The sequence below is a fragment of the Pogoniulus pusillus genome, chromosome 35 (genome assembly GCF_015220805.1).
Source record: "Pogoniulus pusillus isolate bPogPus1 chromosome 35, bPogPus1.pri, whole genome shotgun sequence".
Taxonomy (NCBI): Eukaryota; Metazoa; Chordata; class Aves; order Piciformes; family Lybiidae; genus Pogoniulus; species Pogoniulus pusillus.
This window is the reverse complement of record NC_087298.1, coordinates 1,016,835-1,036,913: the sequence shown is the minus strand read 5'-3', so window position 1 is coordinate 1,036,913 and position 20,079 is coordinate 1,016,835. Positions and strand designations below refer to the sequence as shown.

General features: G+C 57.1%; 1 protein-coding gene across 9 annotated transcripts in view; it reads left to right on the top strand.

The window, feature by feature from the left end:
* The window catches only part of ZNF618 (zinc finger protein 618), a 188,162-nt gene that overhangs the window by 42,872 nt on the left and 125,211 nt on the right, over positions 1 to 20,079 (top strand). The gene's annotated exons all lie outside the window — the stretch shown is intronic.

Genomic DNA, 20,079 nt, shown 5'->3' with positions numbered 1-20,079 from the left:
CGGCGCCCGGCCCGAGGAGCTGGAGCTGTGAAGTCCCTCAGCCCTCCTTCCTTGGATGGTAGTGACACTGCTGCTCCTCCCCATGGAAGGGAGGAGTGGGTGGCATGGAGCCTGCAAGCTGGGGAAGGGAGCCCAGCCAAGAGCAGGCTGTTGCCAAAATAGGGAGGTGCTGGTCCTGTGCCTTCTGTCCAGGCTCTTGCGCTGCCTGTCTGAAGGGCTGGTGTTTGCTGGAGCCTTCTGTGAGTTGATTTATCTCCTTAACCCAGCAAAAGCATGTGAGAGAAAAAGCTGTGGAAGGGAGAGAGAAAAGCAGGGCACCCTGCCAGGGTGTGAGTAAACTGGAGGCAGAGGGAGAGGAGGAGGATGGGTGGGCAGAGGAAGGCACCATGCTGTGTAGTGCTAGACCAGTTACTCAAGGGCTCGCCCCCAAGTGACCGACCCCATTAGACCACTTCAGTCACTCAAGGGCTCAGCCCTGGTGTGCTTTAAGGGGCTGCAACCCACTCACAGCAGGGGTGAGCCCTTCAGGGGTGTGTAAAATGAAGGATTGAAGTTCAGCAGTGGTGAGGATGGGAAGGGAGAAGTTTCCATCAGCAGCCTTCTCTGCAGCCTGGTCAGCAGCTCACCTGGGCATGGTTGCAGCTTGCAGTAGCTTGTGGGGTTGGCTGTGACCTGGGTGGGGGTGGCACTGCTGCAGCATCCAGCAAGAGCCAACATTGGGTGTCTTAATCACCCACTTCTCAGACAGGCTTTGCTGCCCTTGGCCTCGGTGTCTATGTGTGCTGCTGCCAGTGCCTGCTGTCATTCAGGCATGGCTGCCCTGCCTGCAGCCCATCCTGGCCACAATGGCCATGGGGCAGAGCAGGAGGCTCAGCTCTCTTCCTGCCATGCGCTTTAAGGCACCATGAGGAGTCTCAGTCCCTCTGTGGTCACACCATCAGAGAGCCCTGACACCAGTTTCTGGTATGACCTGGTAGTGGTGACCCTTTGGCTTGTGTCACATCAGCTCCTCAGCAGTGCTGTCTGAGGTCAGGTCTTCTGGAGTCATGCAGCTTGTGCTCTTGTTACTACTGCTTGAAGGATAAAGCTTGGCCAGGGCTATGGCCAGGAGCAGGACCTGGGTTTGTGAGCCCTGGAGCAGGTCCATGTCCCCCAGGTCACAGTGCTGCCACCTCCACAGAGCTGGGATTCGGCTCTGTCGTGCCGCAGGGTCCTGGGACAAAAGCACCTCCAGGCAGCACTGTCACCCTTCAGCTGCTGCTGGGCTGGAGGTTAGCTGCAGAGTCTGGGTTGCTGCTGCACTGCAGACAGGCAGCTGGAGCTGTGCAGTGCCCAGCAGGTCCTCACCCTCCACAGAGCTGCTGCATCTTAAAGTGAAGTCAGGTGGAGAGGTTTGGTTTAGCACCTGCTGTGTAACAGCGTTTGTGTCTCAGTGTCTCTTGCTCCCTGCAGTCATCAATATACCAGGTCTTGCCCCAGGGCAGTCCTTGGAGAGCCTCTGACTCCTGGTGCCCTTTCCAGCCCTCTGCCCTCTCCAGAAACCTTGCAGCCTGCTGCAGCCTTTGCCTGTTGGCTCTGAGCAGTTGCTCTGGCTTGCAGAAGCAGTGCTGAGCAGGTTCCTCACACAGCAGCCAGTTTGGTTCCCACAGAGCAGAGCTCTTGGGTGTGCAGGTGAGAGCTTGTGTCAGGCAGCCCTGCCCCTCAGCAGTGAGGCTGATTGCTCCTGGGCTGCCTCCTGCTGATTGGGAGCCTCTGGGACACAGGGGGAACCTTCATGTACTGTGGTCTGCCCTGTGCTCTCCTGAGGGCCTGGGCAGCAGCAGCCCTCCTGCTGGTGGCAGAGTATTTCTCCCCAGAGTCCTCTTCCCTGGGCCTGGGCATGGGGAAGGAGGCAGCAGGTGAGCTCTGCTGCATGCCCTCTGCAGAAGGGGCTTCTTTCCACCTTGGTGGTCCCACCACACCCAGAGCTGCCAGCAGCTGCCAGCTGTGCCCAGCAGGCTGGTGGGATGCCAAAGTGCCTGCCCATGAAGCATTAAAGGAGGCAGCCTGGCCCCCAGCCCCCGTGAGGCCGTTCCTGCTCTCCTGGCAGGGTGGATGCCAGTGCTTGCTGCCCGTGCTCCTGGTGCTGTGGTCTTGTGTTTGCCAGGCAGGGATGCTGCTCGTGCTGCTTGGAGCTAGGCCACCTCAGGCTGCACTCTTCTGCTCTCCTGCAGTGGAGGAAGAGGCTGCTCTGACCTTTGGCATGCTCCAGCTAGGGGCAGTGATGCTCTGTCCCCTTGACCACAGCCCAGCTTGCCATGTGGGGCCACACAGAGCCCTCCTCTGGGACAGCTGCTGCTGGTGTTGGTGCAGGCAGTGACCGTGGGGCTTGGGACACCTTTCCCAGTGGGCACCTCCCACCCATCCCCACTTTGGGCAGCTGCTTGACAGTGCAGCTCTTAACTGGGAGCTGGCAGAGGGAACCTTCTTCTCGCCCTGCACAGAAGGGTGATGGATCCAAAACGTGTCTGCTGGCATTCCATGGGCACAGCTTGGGTGGGGGCTGAATGGAGGCACATGGGGCAGGGGCTGCAGGCAGGGAGTACAGGCAGGGGATGCAGGCAGGGACCATAGGCAGGGGCTACAGGCAGGGAATGCATGCAGGGGCTATAGGCAGGGAATGCCAGCAGGAGCTATAGGCAGGGGTTGCAGGCAGGGAAAGGAGGGCTCCAGCTGGCAGTGGCTGCTGTTTAGAAAGGGAAGCACTCCCCAGCAGGTTGAGCCCCCCAGGAGCTGCCCTGTGCAGGTGAAGGAAGCTGGCTGAGAGGTTGGATTGCTCTGGACAGAGCTTCCAAACTGTTCTGAAGTTTTATTGGCCTGGGAAGAGTTTAGGAAGTGCTGCTGAGTGCCTTTGGCTGATGGAGTGCAGCAGGCTGCAGAGCAGGGATGCTGTGATTAGTTACATGCTCCTGCAGCCTTCCTAAGTGAGGGACCTTGCAGAAGGCTTCTGAATTCCTTGGGATGGGATTGCTCAGGGCTGGGAGCAAGGGAGAGCAGCCACACTTCGAGTGAGGCTTTCTGCCCGTGCCTGCTGAGCCTGTGCTCTCTCCTTGCTGTCCTCCTGACCCCACAGTGCCTGCTGTGGTCACCTCTGCCCCCCAGGCCGTGGACAGCCTCAGCCACAGTTTGGTTCTTTAACAAACTCCTGCCAAAGGAGCTTCACAAAGAACATCATCAAAAGCCTTTTCTGGCCCCCACCTCTTAGGCTATTTAGTCTGGAGAGGAGAAGGCTCAGAGGGCACCTTAGCAATGTCTGTAAGTATCTGAGGGGTGGGTGTCAGGGTGAAGGTGCCAGGCTCTGTGTAGTGGTGCCCAGGGATAGGTCAAGGAAAGGAACAGGAAAGGAACCCAGGAGGATCCTCCTCACCATGGGGGAAAAACTTCTTTCTTGTGAAGGGCAACAAAGCTGGGGAGGGGCCTGGGGCACAGCCCTTTGAGGAGAGGCTGAGGGAGCTGGGGGTGTGCAGCCTGCAGCAGAGGAGGCTCAGGGCAGAGCTCATTGCTGCCTGCAGCTGCCTGCAGGGAGGCTGTAGCCAGGTGGGGTTGAGCTCTGCTGCCAGGCAGCCAGGGACAGAAGAAGGGGACAGAGTCTCAAGCTGTGCCAGGGCAGGTCTAGGGTGGATGTTGTTAGGAAGTTGTTGTCAGAGAGAGTGATTGGCATTGGAATGGGCTGCCCAGGGAGGTGGCAGAGTGCCCATCCCTGGAGGTGTTTAAAAGGAGCCTGGCTGGGGCACTGAGTGCCAGGGGTTAGGTAGCTGGAAGGTGCTAGGTGCTGGGTTGGGCTGGCTGAGTTTGGGGCTCTCTTCCAACCTGCTTGATTCTGTGATGGTGCTGGATCCTGGAGCAGGCTGCCCAGAGAGGCTTTGGAGTCTCCTCTGAAGACTTCAGGATCCACCTGGATGTGTGCCTGGGTGACCCTCCTCTCGCAGGGATGTTGAGATCCCTCACTGATCTCCAGAGGTCACTTCAACCCTACCACACTGTGATTCTCCCACTGTTGCTGTTACCTGATGTTGGTTTCTCTCACTACTTCTACTGCCTTCAAATCTGGCCCCAGCAATTGGTGATGTCATTGAGCTGAGGACTTCCAACCCCCTCTCCATCCTCCCAGCTCAGGAAGCAGCTAACCTCTTCCTGCTTTACCTTTCTTCCCCTTTTTGGGTTGTTCATTTCAAGGGATCATTTCCAAATCTCTCATTGCTCCTCACCAAGTCTCATTTCCCTCATTCCTCCTCACCAAGTTTCATTTCCCTCATTGCTCCTCACCAAGTCTCATTTTTATGTGTTGGAGTTTTTCCTTATTCTGTTTGGTTTTTAACACACTCTTCAGAAGGCCTTGAATAAGTAACCAAATGTCTCCTGGGCTCTGGAATTCAGCAGGCTTTGCCCTTTGTTCCACTAGGTCAGTGCAGGAATTCAGCAGTTCCTGCATTAAAGAGGAGAAGAGGAGGGGAAAAAAGGCAAATGTCTGATTGTGGCTTGGGTTCCTAGTTTGGGTTTGTGGATTTTTGGTTGGGTTTGGTTTGTTGGTTTGTTTTACCTGAAGAAATCAATTGAATGGGTTGGGTTGGAAGGGAGCTCCAAAGCTCAGCCAGTCCAACCCCCTGCACTCAGCAGGGACATCCTCCACCAGAGCAGGTTGCCCACAGCCCTGTCCAGCCTCGCCTTGGATGGGCCTCAACCACCTCCCTGAGCAACCTGCTGCAGTGTTCCAGCAGCCTCCTGGTGCAGGACTTGTTCCTCACATCCAATCTCAATCTGCTCTAGTTTGAAGCCATTGCCCCTGGGCCTGTCCCTGCAGGTCTGTGTGCCCAGACTGGGACCCATCCCCTGGCCAGGAGTGGAGCTGGGCTGGTGCCTGTGGCAGGAGTCAGGGGTTGGGATTGCTCCCTCTGTGGTGCTGCTCTCCAGGAACACGAGGAGGCCTTCCTGTGCCTTTTGATGAAGGTTTGTCCAAGCAGAGCATCCGTGGGAGGGACAGGAGGAGCCTCCAGCTGCTGGCCAGGCTCCTGCAGGTGCAGCAGGAGGGTTTGTAGTGCTGGAAATCCTCACAGAGGGCTCAGTTCCCAAGAGCAGGGCTCATAAAGCTCAGCAGGACTCTGCTGGCTTTGGTGCTTTTGGAGAGACTGCTTCAGCTTTGCTTGTCTTATCCCATGTGGCCACAGGAGGTGGCCAGGGCAGGTGTTTGGGCTGTCACCATGGCTCCTGGAGCCCCCAACCCATTCTGCATTCCTAGGTGGCCAGGGCAGGTGTTTGGGCTGTCACCATAGCTCCTGGAGCCCCCAACCCATTCTGCATTCCTAGGTGGCCAGGGCAGGTGTTTGGGCTGTCACCATGGCTCCTGGAGCCCCCAACCCATTCTGCATTCCTAGGTGGCCAGGGCAGGTGTTTGGGCTGTCACCATGGCTCCTGGAGCTCCAGCAGTGCCTTTTGGGGCTGGATCATGCTTTGCAATGTTGTCCATGTTGTGGGAGCCACCTCCCCTCCCACCCTTCTCCTGGTGGCCTTTGAGGCAGTGCTGAAACATGCCTTCCTCTGCTCCAGCTGCTCAGGGAGGTGGCTTCCATGCTGCCTCCTCCATCTCCTCATCTCTCATGTTTTTAAGCTCTGAGTGGAGGATGTCCAGGAGCTGGCAAGCAGAGCTGGTGGGGCTGTGTGACTCAAGGATGTTGGCTCTGCCCTGGGAGGTGGTTCAGCCCCAAATTCAGCTTGTCTCTGTTTCAGGGAGCAGTGGCAGTTGATGTCTAGCAAAAGCAGACTTGAAGCCTGGGTTCATCTAAGTGGAAGTGCATTTTGGTGTATGAAAATTGGCAGCCAGCCCCAGTTTGGTTGACTTTGGCTGTTGCCTTCCTCAGCATTGCCTTTGCCTTCCAGAACGTTTTGCATTCAAAGTGCTAAATGCATCTGGAGACCTTAAGTGACCTGAATTTCTCCAAGGGGGCTGCCTGATGCCCAATGTGACAGCCTCAGAGTTAAAATTAATACAAGATTTGTAAATCAGTAGCTTGACCTTTTGGTGAACTGGAAAGAAATGTCAGGTTTCTGTTTCCCTCACCCCCTGTAATCAGCCCTCTGGAATGAATGAATTGCTCCTGATTTTGAGATTGGAGCTCCAAAGGGCACTGGGAGGCTGAAATCCCCCCAGAGGGGTTGACCTTTTGCTTGTCTCTGATGGCAATTCAAGAGTTTCCCCCTAACTTAGCAGCCTCTGATGGCCTGCAGGAGATGCTGCTGTGGTTTGGTAGGAGCAGGTCTCCATTTCTTCTCCTCCTGTGGTTGTGGTAGCACCACAGGGTCATAGAATCATAGAATCAAGCAGGTTGGAAGCACCCTCCAAGACCATCCAGTCCAGCCTAGCACCCAGCCCCATCCAGTCATCTAGACCATGGCACTCAGTGCCCCATCCAGGCTTGGCTTCAACACCTCCAGCCACAGAGACTCCACCACCTCCCTGGGCAGCCCATTCCAATGCCAATCACTCTCTCTGACAACAACTTCCTAACAACATCCAGCTTGAGGCTGTGTCCCCTTCTTCTGTTGCTGTCTGCCTGGCAGCAGAGCCCAACCCCACCTGGCTACAGCCTCCCTGCAGGCAGCTGCAGACAGCAATGAGCTCTGCCCTGAGCCTCCTCTGCTGCAGGCTGCACCCCCCCAGCTTCCTCAGCCTCTCCTCACAGGGCTCTGCTCCAGGTCCCTCCCCAGCCTTGCTGCCCTTCTCTCAACACCTTCCAGCACCTCAACAGCTCTCTGCAATTCAGGAGCCCAGAACTGGAAACAGCACTCCAGGGGTGGCCTGAGCAGTGCTGAGCACAGGGGCAGAAGAACCTCCCTTGTCCTGCTGCCCACACTGCTCCTGAGCCAGCCCAGGATGCCATTGGCTCTGCTGCCCACCTGGGCACTGCTGCCTCCTCTGCAGCTCCTCCCTCTCAGCACCCCCAGCTCCCTCTCTGCCTGGCTGCTCTCAGCCACTCTCCCCCAGAACACCTTCACAGTCTTGTAAGAGCATTCAAGGTGTAGCTAAGACTGAGTGCCAGGTACAGAACAGCTGTGTAAGAAATGATTCCCCTCCTGCTCCATGAGGAATTGGGGATTGGTCATCCCCAGCTTCCAGCACAGCAGCTCTGCTGCCCCTGGCTTGCTCCCGATTGCTCCTTCATGTTTGGTGGTGCTGGGTGTGTGCAGGAGGGTCCTCAGCTCTCTCTTGCTTGAGGTATGAGGATTTTAAGGTCTAAAAGGAGCAGTTTGTGTTCCCTGCAAAACATTACAGAAACCTGGAATTCCAGCAGGGAGGGGCTGGAAGGGACCTCTGGAGCTCACCCAGTCCAACCCCCCTGCTCCAGCAGGGCACCCACAGCAGCTTGCTCAGGAGCACAGTGCCCAGGGCGGGGTTGGAAGCTCTCCAGAGCAGGAGACTCCACAACCTCTCTGGGCAGCCTGCTCCAGGCCTCCAGCACCCTCCCACCAAGCAGCTTTCTGCTCTTCTTCAGATGGAACCTCCTGGGTTGCAGTTTGTGCCCCTTGCCCCTTGTCCTGGCACTTTTTGGGTGTGTTGACTGTGGTGACTTTTTGGTGTTTCTGCTGGCTGAGTTTGTGTCTCTGATGGCAGTGTCTGGTTCTGGCACCTGTCCCAGGGGAACACTTCAGGAAAACTCCATAGTTTTTTTCTGAGAGAAAGCTCTCAGCAGAGCCCAGAGAGCAGAATGAGAGTTGGGGCTGTTGAGCCTGGAGAAGAGAAGGCTCCAGGGAGAGCTCAGAGCAGCCTTGCAGTGCCTGAAGGGGCTGCAGGAGAGCTGGGGAGGGACTTTGGAGAAGGGCTGGGAGTGGCAGGCTGAGGCACAATGGCTTTGAGCTGGGAGAGGGGAGATGGAGAACGGAGGGGAGGAGGAAATTGTTGAGAGTGAGGGTGGGGAGACACTGGCATAGGTTGCTCAGGGAGGTTGTGGAGCACAGAAGCACCCAATGTGATCGATTGGGTGCTTCTGTGCTCCACAACCTCCCTGGAGGTGTTAAGTCCAGTTTGGATGAGGCTTTGAGCAAGCTGTGCTGGTGGGAGGTGTCCCTGCCCATGGCACTGGATGAGCTTTTCAGGTCCCTTCCAGCCCAACCCATTCTGCATTTCTAGGGCTCAGTTGCTGGGTCCTTTGCAGGTCAGAGCTGAGGCTCTCCAAGCAGTGACCTGACAGCACCTTCAGTATGCTGCACTCAGGCTGTGGGTAGACTCCTTCTCTGTTGCTGTCACTCTGCCATCTTCACTGGCATTCAGTCCTCTTCAAAGCAGCAATGAAAAGTGATGATAAAGAGAGTGAGAAGTTGCTCTCTGCTGGCTTTGAGCTCTGACTGCAGCCTGTGGATGAGTCCAGCATCTCCCTGGGAGGAGGTCTCCATGACGACTGTCGGTGCCCTGCTGGCTAAAGCAGCAGAGTTTGGCTTCTCCTGTGGTAGGCAGTGAAGAGCAGGCTGCTGTCTGGGCATTACCAGGGGCACCTGGCAGAGGTGAAGTGTTTCATGCTGCAGCTGCCAGTGAGGGCACTCAGCAGAAGGAGAGTGGGCAGCCAAGGAGAAGGCTTTATCAGACAGGGGCAAGGAAGTAGTGGCTGCCTCATTCCTGCTTTCTCTCTGTGGCTTTGGGACTGTCAGGCAGGAGTCCCAGGCCAAGCTCTGCAGATGTTTGTTAGGTGTGATCAGGTTTGCTTGGTTTTGGACAGGAACCCTTCTGACTAATGCAGCAAAACCACAGAGGCTCTTGGTCTGCAGTCATCCAGGCCAGGGAGGGTTAAAGCCGTGGTGCTGGCAGCGCTCTGCTGTGGCGCCAGAAGATGCTTTGGTCACCTCCTGTGGACCCGGAGCTTCGGTGGCTGGACAGGTTTGTGGCTGGCCACAGCCTCCTTCCCTGCCCAGGGAAGCGACTCCAGAGTCAGCCCCATGGGTTTTGTTTCTGCCAAAGTGTATCTGCAGAGAATCACACAGTGCCATGGCCATGGGGCTTGTGCCAGAGCAGGGGCACCCAGGGCAGGGCACCCAGGGACACATCCAGGTGGGGTTGGAAAGACTCCAGAGCAGGAGACTCCACAGCCTCTCTCGGCAGCCTGCTCCAGGCTCCAGCACCCTCATAGTGTCATAGAATCATAGAATCAACCAGGTTGGAAGAGAGCTCCAAGATCATCCAGTCCAACCTATCCCCCAGCCCTATCCAACCAACCAGACCATGGCACTAAGTGCCTCAGCCAGGCTTTGCTTGAAGACCCCCAGGCACGGTGCCTCCACCACCTCCCTGGGCAGCCCATTCCAATGCCAATCACTCTCTCTGTGAAGAACTTCTTCCTAACATCCAGCCTAGACCTACCCTGGCACAACTTGAGACTGTGTCCCCTTGTTCTATTGCTGGTTGCCTGGGAGAAGAGGCCACCCCCCACCTGGCTACAATGTCCCTTCAGGTAGTTGTAGACAGTAATAAGATCACCTCTGAGCCTCCTCTTCTCCAGGCTAAACAGGCCCAGCTCCCTCAGCCTCTCCTCATAGGATTTGTGCTCCAGGCCCCTCACCAGCTTCTGTTCCCATGGCACCTCCTGTGCTGGCACCCAGTGCCCCTTGTGCTGCCCTTGGCCACCTCTGAGCAGAGCCTGGCTGCGTCCTCCCCACACTGCCCTGCACTTCTTAAGCACAGCACTGAGGGCAGCCCTCAGGGTCTGCTCCCAGCCTGGGCTGGTACTGAGGGTTGCCCCAGGCTGAGCACAGGGCCCTGTGCTTTGCCTTGCTGAACCTGCTGAGGCTCTCCTCAGCCCAGCTCTGCAGCCTGCCCAGGTCCCTCTGGATGGCTGCAGCTCATCCTTTGGTTTTATCACAGCAGCACTCAGCTTGCTGTCAGCTCAGGCCTGCTGAGGTGCCTCAGCCTCACTGTCTGCAGCAGTGCAGAGCTGCTCCTGCAGGCAGTGTCCCTTTGCTGCATGTGCAGCTTGGGTTGGGGTTGTTTCCCCGTTGAGTTGTGCAGGGTTTTGTGTGTTGATGTTTGGTTGGGTTAGGGTTTTGCTGCCTGTCCAGTTCCACCTGTTGCCCTTTGCTACTGCTTCCTGTCTGGAGGAGCCATGGATCCAGCTGGCATTGCATTAGTGTCCTGTCCTCCTTAACTACCTGCAAGTGAGTTTTGCTTTGACCTTCTCTGCAAACAGGACTGGCAGTGATCTTCTGGCTGCTATCAAAGCCTCTCAGGGCCCTCTTTCATCTGGAGGAGCTCAGGATGCCCTCACTGCAGTCAGTTTGCAGAAGCTATCCAGTAGCCACTTTGCAGTCCACCTGGGCTGCTGCTCTAGGACTGCTTCTCCTTCTGGATCAACCTCTTGTGCAGCACAAGCTCCACAGGACTCCAGGTCTCTCGTGCTGACATAGTTCTGTTTCTCATGTAGTGGTTCCACACATGAATTCCAGAGGGAGCTGGGCAGGCTGCAGAGGAGGGCACAAGGCAACCTCAGGAGATTCAACAAGGCCAAGTGCAAGGTCTTGGATCTGGGCAAAGGCAATGCCAAGCACCAGTGCAGGCTGGGCAGTGCCAGGCTGAAGAGCAGCCCTGAGGAGAGGGACTTGGGGGTGCTGCTGGAGGAGAAGCTCAGCAGGAGCCAGCAGTGTGCACTTGCAGCCCAGAAAGCCAAGCAGAGCCTGGGCTGCAGCAGCAGCAGTGTGGCCAGCAGGGCCAGGAAGGTGATTCTCCCCCTCTGCTGTGCTCTGCTGAGACCCCACCTGGAGCACTGCATCCAGCTCTGGAGCCCCTGGGACAGGAGGGCTGTGGAGATGCTGGAGAGTGTCCAGAGCAGGGCCAGGAGGATGCTGAGAGGCTGCAGCAGCTCTGCTGTGAGCACAGAGTGAAAGAGTTGGGGCTGTGCAGGCTGGAGCAGAGGAGGCTCCCAGGGGACCTCCTTGTGGCCTTCCAGCATCTGGAGGGGGCTACAAGAAAGCTGGGGAGAGACTTTTGAGGCTGTGAGGGAGTGGCAGGAGTGGGGAGAATGGAGCTAAGCTGGAGGTGGGGAGAGTGAGGCTGGAGGTGAGGAGGAAGTTGTTGAGCAGGAGAGTGGTGAGAGGCTGCAATGGGTTGCCCAGGGAGGTGGTTGAGGCCCCATGGCTGGAGGTGTTTGAGGCCAGGCTGGCTGAGGCTGTGTGCAGCCTGCTCTAGGGTAGGGTGTCCCTGGGCATGGCAGGGGGGTTGGAACTGGCTGCTCCTTGTGGTCCCTTCCAACCCTGCCTGAATCTGTGGTTCTGTGAGTTCTGCCAGGCCAGACCCATGCAGCTGGCAGTGAAGGAGTGAAGCTGTGTGAGCACAGCAGCCTGCACGAGCAGATAGCTCCAGTCTGCTACAGGTATTTGCAACTAGATCCAGTTATGTCCAAGTTAAAAGCAATACAGACACACAAGAGCCCTCCAGCAGCCTGAGTGCCCAGGAGGGACTCCCAACCACCCTTCACCTTCTTTCCACCCTCTCCCTTACCTGAGGATCTCTCTCTTATGTGCAGGGTGAGTTAGAAGAGGCCATCAAGGGAGGGTCAGAAGGAAATGATTAGCTGGGTTATGGGCAGGGTCAGGCAGAAGCAGTTAATGTGACAGAGGCCAGGGAAAGGCTGGCTTAGAATCACAGAATGGTTTAGGTTGGAAGGGACCTCGAGGATCATACAGTTCCAACCCTCTGCCATAGGCAGGGACACCTCCCACTACTTAAGGTTGCCCAGAGCCACATCCAGCCTGGCCCTTAAGATCTGCAGGAATAAGGCTTCCACCACCTCCCTGGGCAGCCTGTGCCAGTGTGACCTGCACCAGGTTCTCTGGTCCTGCTCTGGCAGGGGCATTGGGCTCAATGATCTCTGGAGGTTCCTTCCAGCCCCTAACATCCTGTGAGCCTGTGATGTGTAGTGCCAGGCTGAGGGACAGTGGCTTTGAGCTGGGAGAGGGGAGGTTGAGAGTGGAGAGGAGGCAGAGATTCTTTAGAGTGAGGGTGGGGAGAGCCTGGCCCAGGCTGCCCAGGGAGGCTGTGGCTGCCCCTGCCTGGAGGTGTTGAAGGCCAGGCTGGATGAGGCCTTGAGCAAGCTGTGCTGGTGGGAGGTGTCCCTGCTCATGGCAGGAGCTGGCACTGGATGATCCCTTCCAGCCCAGCCCATTGTGTGATTTTGTGGATGTGTGAATGTTGGCACCAAACCCTAGCTCTGCACCTACCCAAGGAGAGAGAAACAGCTCTGAGGTTAAACAGCACATGGGAGGTATGCAGGCAAGCCACGGAAGGAGGTACCAGAGAATCAGATGGTTGAGCTGGAAAGGCCCCCTGAGATGATCCAGTCCAACCATCAAGCCCACACCACAGCCTTCAAACCACCTCCCCAGATGCTAGTGGGAGCTGCCCCTGCCCATGGCAGGGGCTTGCAGCTAGATGACTTTGAAGGGTCCCTTCCAACCCAAGCCAGTCTCCTGCTCTGGCAGGGGCTGGCCTGGATGATCTTTCAAGGTCCCTTCCAGCCCCTGGCATGCTGTGGCTCTGTGACCTCTGCCCTGCTGCCCAGGTGAAGGTCCCTGCCAATGCCAGCAGCCACCAGCAGTGCTCCCCCTCCTCACTTTCTGCTTTGCTCAGATGTGTGTCACAGGTTTCTTAACAGTCAGGGGAGCATAAAACTCTGAGTGTATCACAATTCATCACCCTCTGGAAATTGAATTTCTGGTGAGTTGTGCCCTGCTGCTGCAGTGCTGTGGCAGAGCTCTTAGTATGCATCACCATAAATCCTGGGCTGTGGAGGGTGAGCTGCTGCCTGGGGGCTGGATGCTGCACTTGAACACTGACAAAGCAAACAGCCTTGTGCAGGGCTCCAGGTCTGTGGGACCAGAGGTGGCTGCTGGAAGCAGCAGTGCTGCTCTCTGATCCAGAGATGTCTGAGGAGGCAGGAGAGGTTTGGTCACTTTGGTGCTTCAGGGCTGAGATGAGGAACCACCAAAGGGAGCCAGGGAAGCAATAAAGCAAGAAACAAAATCCCTCTTGGAGGCCACCAGCTTGGGCAGCCTGCTGGAGGCCAGGGTTTGGGCCCAGCACCAGCCAGCAGGGAGTGCTTGGGTTTGTGCTAGCAGAGAGACAGCTCTGTGGGCTGAAGGACAAGGAGGAGGGGCTGGAGAATGAGCTGGATCCCCAGAAACTGCCTGCATCACCCAGATCTTCTTCAGGGAAGAGAAGCAATTGGCTGTGAATTAAAGAGGCTTTCCATAGGAAGGTTCTTGCATGAGCTGCCCTGTGAGGAAGGGCTGGGAGCTGGGTTTGGGCAGCCTGCAGAGGAGAAGGCTGAGGGCAGACCTCATTGCCACGGAGCAGGCCAGGCAGGGTGGCTGCCAGCAGGATGCAGGCTCCCTTTGCACAAGCATGGAGAAGATGAGGGCAGATGGGGACAAGCTCCTGCTGGGGCCATTCCCATTGGGCTCCAGAAGGAAATGTTTGCCCATGAGCACAGTCAGAGGCTGGAATCATTGCCCAGGGGCAGCAATGGAGTCCCTGCCCTGGGCAGTTGAGGACTCCTCTTGCCAGGGTGCTGGGGCAGCTCCCTGCAGCTCTGCTGTGACCTACAAAGGTTGGAGCTGATGATCCTTGGGGCATTCTATGGCTCTGTGGTTCCTGATGGGCATCTCTGAACACCTCAATCTTCCACCTCACCCCAGCTGAACCTTAAAGAGACATTGGCCTAATCATGTCCCTGCTGATGAGGACAGACCTCTCTGGGCAGAAATTTGCCTGGGTTTACAATTTGTGAGTCTCTTTTGGGCCTGAAATGTGAAGGAGTCCCCCAAAGGCCCAGAGGCAATGGTTTGAAATGAGAGCAGAGCAGATTGAGATTGGATGTGAGGAACAAGTTCTGCACCAGGAGGCTGCTGGAACACTGCAACAGGTTGCCCAGGGAGGTGCTTGAGACCCATCCCTGGAGATACTCAAGATGAGGCTGAACAAGGCTCTGGGCAACCTGACCTGGAGAAGAGAAGGATATTTGCAGTGAGGGTGGTGAGACTGGCACAGGTTGCAGGTGGTGAGACACTGGCACAGGTTGAGGGTGCTGAGACACTGGCACAGGTTTCCCAGGGAGGTTGTGGAGCACAGAAGCACCCAACGTGATCAAAGATCACGTTGGGTGCTTCTGTGCTCCACAACCTCCCTGAAGGTGCTCAGGACCAGGCTGGATGAGGCCTTGAGCAACCTGCTCTAGTTGGGGGTGTCCCTGCCTATGGCAGGGGGTTGGAGCTGGCTGATCCTTGAGGTCCCTTCCAACCTAACCCATTCAATGATTCTCTGACCTGGTGGAGGATATGTCCCTGCTGCCTGCAGGGGAGGTTCATTAGATGACCTTTGGAGGTCCCTTCCTGCCCAACCTGGTTCTGTGACTTGAGGGGGGGGAGGTTGGGGCAGGGCTGGAGGCTTTCCCACACAAAGAGAAGTGATTGAGGCTTTGACAGGAAATCATTAACAGATGCAAAGCGTTTTGAAGACCCTGATGGGATGGATTTGCAAGGTGGGAAAGGCTCTGATTGGATTGGGAGGGGATTCTTGTTTTGGTGTGGTTACAGTTAGAGCTTTACAGGTGGCATGAGAAGGGTTGCTGCTGGCTGGTGCCCATCACAGCCTGGAGGTCTTTGCAGCTCTGTTTGCTTTCTGTTGGTCTTTGCTTAATATAGAGATTGGCCCTCACAGAGCTGTGGCAGGGCCATGTTTAGCTTTTGACTTAGTTTGGACATTTCAGTTATTTTTGGTACAAAATAACTCTGCTGAAATTTAGGTTTGGTTTTTTTTTTTTAAAGCAGAAAAAAAACCTCAAAGCAAAACCAAAAAAATAATAATCCCTTGGGAAGAGGAATTCTGCACTTCAGAAAGTGCAAAGGCTCCATTTGGGGCTTTCTTCCACTGAAAGCAGAGCAGCAGAATTGGTGATTTTGTGGTGGTTGTTATTTTCCTGATGTGTTTCAAACCTTGAGAGCGGTCTGCAGGAGAAGGCCCTGGGGGTGTCAGGTGGTGCCCAAGTGCCCAGCAGCCAGCACTGGTCCCTGGCAGCCCAGAGCCAGCTGTGTGCTGGCTGCAGGCAGAGCAGGGAGAGCAGCAGCACAGGGAGGGGATTCTGCCCCTCCAATCTGCTCTGCTCAGCCCTCACCTGCAGCACTGCCTCCAGCTCTGGGAACCCAGCACAAGGAGGACCTGGAGCTGCTGCAGAGGGTCCAGAGGAGGCCACGAAGGTGCTCAGAGGGCTGGAGAAGCTCTGCTGTGGGGACAGGCTGGGAGAGTTGGGGCTGTGCAGCCTGGAGAGGAGAAGGCTCCAGGGGAGACCTTAGAGCAGCTTCCAGTGCCTGAAGGGGCTGCAGGAGAGCTGGGGAGGGACTTTGGAGAAGGGCTGGGAGTGGCAGGCTGAGGGACAATGGCTTTGAGCTGGGAGAGGGGAGAGTGAGAGTGGAGGGGAGGAAGAGATTGTTGAGAGTGAGGGTGGGGAGAGACTGGCACAGGTTGAGGGTGCTGAGAGACTGGCACAGGTTGCTCAGGGAGGTTGTGGAGCCCAGAAGCAACTTTGATCACCTTGGGTGCTTCTGTGCTCCACAACCTCCCTGGAGGTGTTGAAGTCCAGTTTGGATGAGGCTTTGAGCACCCTGTGCTGGTGGGAGGTGTCCCTGCCCATGGCACTGGATGAGCTTTTCAGGTCCCTTCCAGCCCAACCCATTCTGCATTTCTGGGGCTCAGTTGCTGGGTCCTTTGCAGGTCAGAGCTGAGGCTCTCCAAGCAGTGACCTGACAGCACCTTCAGTATGCTGCACTCAGGCTGTGGGTAGACTCCTTCTCTGTTGCTGTCACTCTGCCATCTTCACTGGCATTCAGTCCTCTTCCAAAGCAGCAATGAAAAGTGATGCTAAAGAGAGTGAGAAGTTGCTCTCTGCTGGCTTTGAGGCCCCTTCCAACCCACCCCATCCTGTTCCATACAGAATGACTTCTGTACAGGCAGAACAGTGCTGTAAATCAGCTGCTGAAATGCTTTGCCCTGTGGCAGGTGGGAACAAGGAGCTGGTTGATAAGGGATGGTTGACACTGAGTGAAGGGAGCAGCAACCCTTTGCTTGGAGCTGTTTCAGAAGCCTGCTGAGTGTTCTGGAGGGCTGTTGCTGTTGCAGGACCTGGGAGGTGGCACCCAGAACCTGCTCCCCCATCTGTGCCTGCTGTCCTGGGCTCACTGCCTGCACAGGTCAGGGTGGCTGGGATGTGTTTTGAGGTAGATGAGGATGGTGCCAGTGGCTAGGAGGGAATTCCTCAAGAGCAGCCAGGCAGAGAGGGCCCTGGGGGTGCTGGTAGAGAGGAGCTGAAGAGGAGGCAGCAGTGCCCAGGTGGCCAAGAGAGCCAATGGCATCCTGGGCTGGCTCAGGAGCAGTGTGGGCAGCAGGACAAGGGAGGTTCTTGTGCCCCTGTGCTCAGCACTGCTCAGGCCACACCTTGAGTGCTGTGTCCAGTTCTGGGCTCCTCCATTGCAGAGAGATGCTGAGGTGCTGGAAGGTGTTTGGAGCAGGGCAGCAAGGCTGGGGAGGGGCCTGGAGCAGAGCCCTGTGAGGAGAGGCTGAGGGAGCTGGGGGTGTGCAGCCTGCAGCAGAGGAGGCTCAGGGCAGAGCTGATTGCTGCCTGCAGCTGCCTGCAGGGAGGCTGTGGCCAGGTGGGGTTGGGCTCTGCTGCCAGGCAGCCAGGGACAGAAGAAGGGGACCCAGGCTTAAGCTTTGCCAGGGCAGGTCTAGGCTGGCTGTGAGGAGGAAGTTCCTGGCAGAGAGAGTGATTGGCATTGGAATGGGCTGCCCAGGGAGGTGGTGGAGTCTGTGTGGCTGGAGGTGTTGAAGCCAAGCCTGGCTGGGGCACTTAGTGCCATGGTCTGGTTGGTTGGGCAGGGCTGGGTGCTAGGTTGGGCTGTTTGAGCTTGGAGCTCTCTTCCAACCTGCTGATTCTGTGACTCTGTGATTGTTTTCTCAGAAACATTGGGTGATTGCATGGGCAGGGCTGGTACCATGGAGGAGTTTCCTACCTAGGGCAGACTTTGAGACTGGCTGGGTGGTGACTCTGTAATTCTCTCTTTAACCTGATGCCACTTGAACAGGAGGAGGCTCAGAGCAGATGGTTGCACATCATAGCTTGGTGTGGCAGAGCACAGCTTGCTGGACTGGTTTGGACCTCCTCCTTTCCCTCTTCCTGCTTCTCCTCCCACACCTTCTCTTCTTTTCCTCTTCTTTCTTCTCCCTCCTCTTCTCTGCTTCTGCAGCTCTGCCAGGGAGCAGCACTGACTCCATGCCCAGGGGGATTTGGGTGGCTGCAGTCACCAATTTGGGGAACCACCACATTTCTGTATGGGAACAGGACATTGAGGCTCCTGAAAGCTGCCAGCTCTGGAGTCCACAGCACAGACAGGGACCTGCTGGAGGCCACAGCAGTGCTGGCAGGGCTGGAAGGGCTCTGTTGTGAGGCCAGGCTGGCAGAGCTGGGGGTGTTCAGCCTGGAGAGGAGGAGGCTCCAGGGACACCTTTGGTGGCCTTGCAGAGCTTCGAGGGCTGACCAGAAAGCTGGGGACAGAGCTTTGAGCAGGGCCTGTGGTGACAGACCAAGGGGTGAGGGTTTGAACTGGAAGAGGGAGATTGAGAGTGGAGAGAAGGGAGAAATGTTTGACACTGAGGGTGGGGAGAGCCTGACCCAGGCTGTCCAGAGAGGTGAGAGCTGCCCCATGGCTGGAACCATCCCAGGTGAGGTTGTTGGTGGCTCTGGGCAGCCTGCTCTGGTTGCAGCTGCTTGCAGGGGCTTGAACTGGCTGAACTTTAAAGCTCTCTTCCAACCCAGACCATTCCCTGAGTCTGTGTTGGTGTTTAGAAGGTGCTGGTTGGGGTTTTTCCATGGGAACAGGCTCTGTCACTTGGTTGGAGCCTCTCAGGGGTGCCCAGAGGTGCTGGTGTACTGCACAGGACTGTCCCTGGCAGGCAGGTGCCTGGCACCTGGCAGCTGCCCTGGTTAATGATTGCCCTCTGAGTGCTCAGCGCTTGGTGAGTGCCTGCAGTCAGCACAGAACCAAGCCTCAGCTCATCCTGTGCTCATCCTGCACCCCAGCACCCTGAGCAGGGCTTGGGCAGGGCCAGGCCGTTGGAGTTCTCCCCAGCTCCACTTCCAGCTGGTGTGGCCTTGGTGCTCTGCTCAGATCCAGAGAGGCTGAGTGTGAAAGGAATCAGAGCAATGTTCCTGCTTTCCAGAGCTGAGCCTTGGGGTGCTGGCACCTCGGCTGCCACCTGGGTCCTGGGTGCATCAGCCTCAGGCTGGAGGCTAACCCATGTGTGCCTTGACCTGTGGTGTTCACATTAAAGACAGGCTTCAGCCTGCTGCAGCAGAGAGAAACTGCAGCTGGCAGGGCCAGGCCTCCACACAGCTTCTTTTAGTTAAACTGCTACAGGTCACAGCTTCAGGAATGGCACTGGGCTGGAAGGGACCCTCAGAGGGCATCTTGTGCCCCTGCCCTACAGGCAGCAAGGGGCACCTCAACTGGAGCAGGCTGCTCAGGGGCACATCGAGTCTGGTCTTGAATGTCTCCAGGGCTGGGTCTCAGCCACCTCCCTGTGCAGCCTGGGCCAGCCTCTCCCCACCCTCACTGCAGAGTTTCCTCCTGGTGTCCAACCTAAGTCTCCTCTGCTCCAGATTCAGACCACTGCCCTTGTCCTGGCACCACAAACAGTCCGTGCCCAGCCTGCCTTTGGGCACTGAGGAGCAGCACTGGTAGCTGCTGGAGGGACACTCAGGACAGTGTCTCTTAGGTGCCTGTGTCCCTGTTAGGACGAGCAGTGGGGACCCAGCAGAGCTCAGCTCCCATCCTGTGCCCAGCACCCAGCCGTGCTGCAGGGCTGAACCCAGAGCCACAGAGCACCCAGTGCCATCTTCAGCTGGCAGCCCCCAAAGGCCATTTGGTCTGTGTGGATTTCCCACCTCTGCAAGGGTTTGGGCAAGGCCTGGCTGCCACTGCTGGGCACTGCAGGCTGGCTGCCTGTGGCAGGGTGTGATGGTCACAGAATCACAGAATCAAGCAGGTTGGAAGAGAGCTGCAAGCTCCTCCAGCCCAACCTAGCACCCAGCCCTGCCCAACCAACCAGACCATGGCACTAAGTGCCCCAGCCAGGCTTGGCAAGAACACCTCCAGGCACACAGACTCCACCACCTCCCTGGGCAGCCCATTCCAATGCCAATCACTCTCTCTGACAACAACTTGCTGATTGCAGGCTCAGTGCTGGTTAAGGAGTGCCCAGCATGGGAAAGGGGAAGAGCCACACTGGGAGGAGTTGTGAAAAACAGGGATGAGAAAAACGGCTCCAAGGCATTGACTGCTGGAAGCAAAAGCTTTGCTCAGCACAGGGATGGCTCCAGCGCCCCTCACCCCTCCTGAGAGCAGCATCACTTGGGCCCACCCTGATCACAGACACACAGGATGGGTTGGCTTGGAAGGGACCTTGGATGAATATCCAGATCCAAGCCCCTGCCATGGGCAGGGACACCTCCTGCTAGACCCAAGGCCTCATCCAGCCTGGCCTTCAGCACCTCCAGGCAGGGGCAGCCACAGCCTCCCTGGGCAGCCTGTGCCAGGCTCTCCCCACCCTCACTCTCAGCAACTTCTTCCTCCTCTCCACTCTCACTCTCCCCTCTCCCAGCTCAAAGCCATTGTCCCTCAGCCTGCCACTCCCAGCCCCGCTCCAAAGTCCCTTCCCAGCTCTCCTGCAGCCCCTTCAGGCACTGGAAGCTGCTCTGAGCTCTCCCTGCAGCCTTCTCCTCTCCAGGCTGCACAGCCCCAACTCTCCCAGCCTGTCCCCATAAGGGAGCTTCTCCAGCCCTCTGAGCATCTTGGTAGCCTCCTCTGGACCCTCTCCAGCAGCTCCAGGTCCTTCTTGTGCTGTGTTCCCAGAGCTGGAGGCAGTGCTGCAGGTGAGGGCTGAGCAGAGCAGATTGGAGGGGCAGAATCCCCTCCCTGTGCTGCTGCTCTGCCTGCTCTGCCTGCAGCCAGCACACAGCT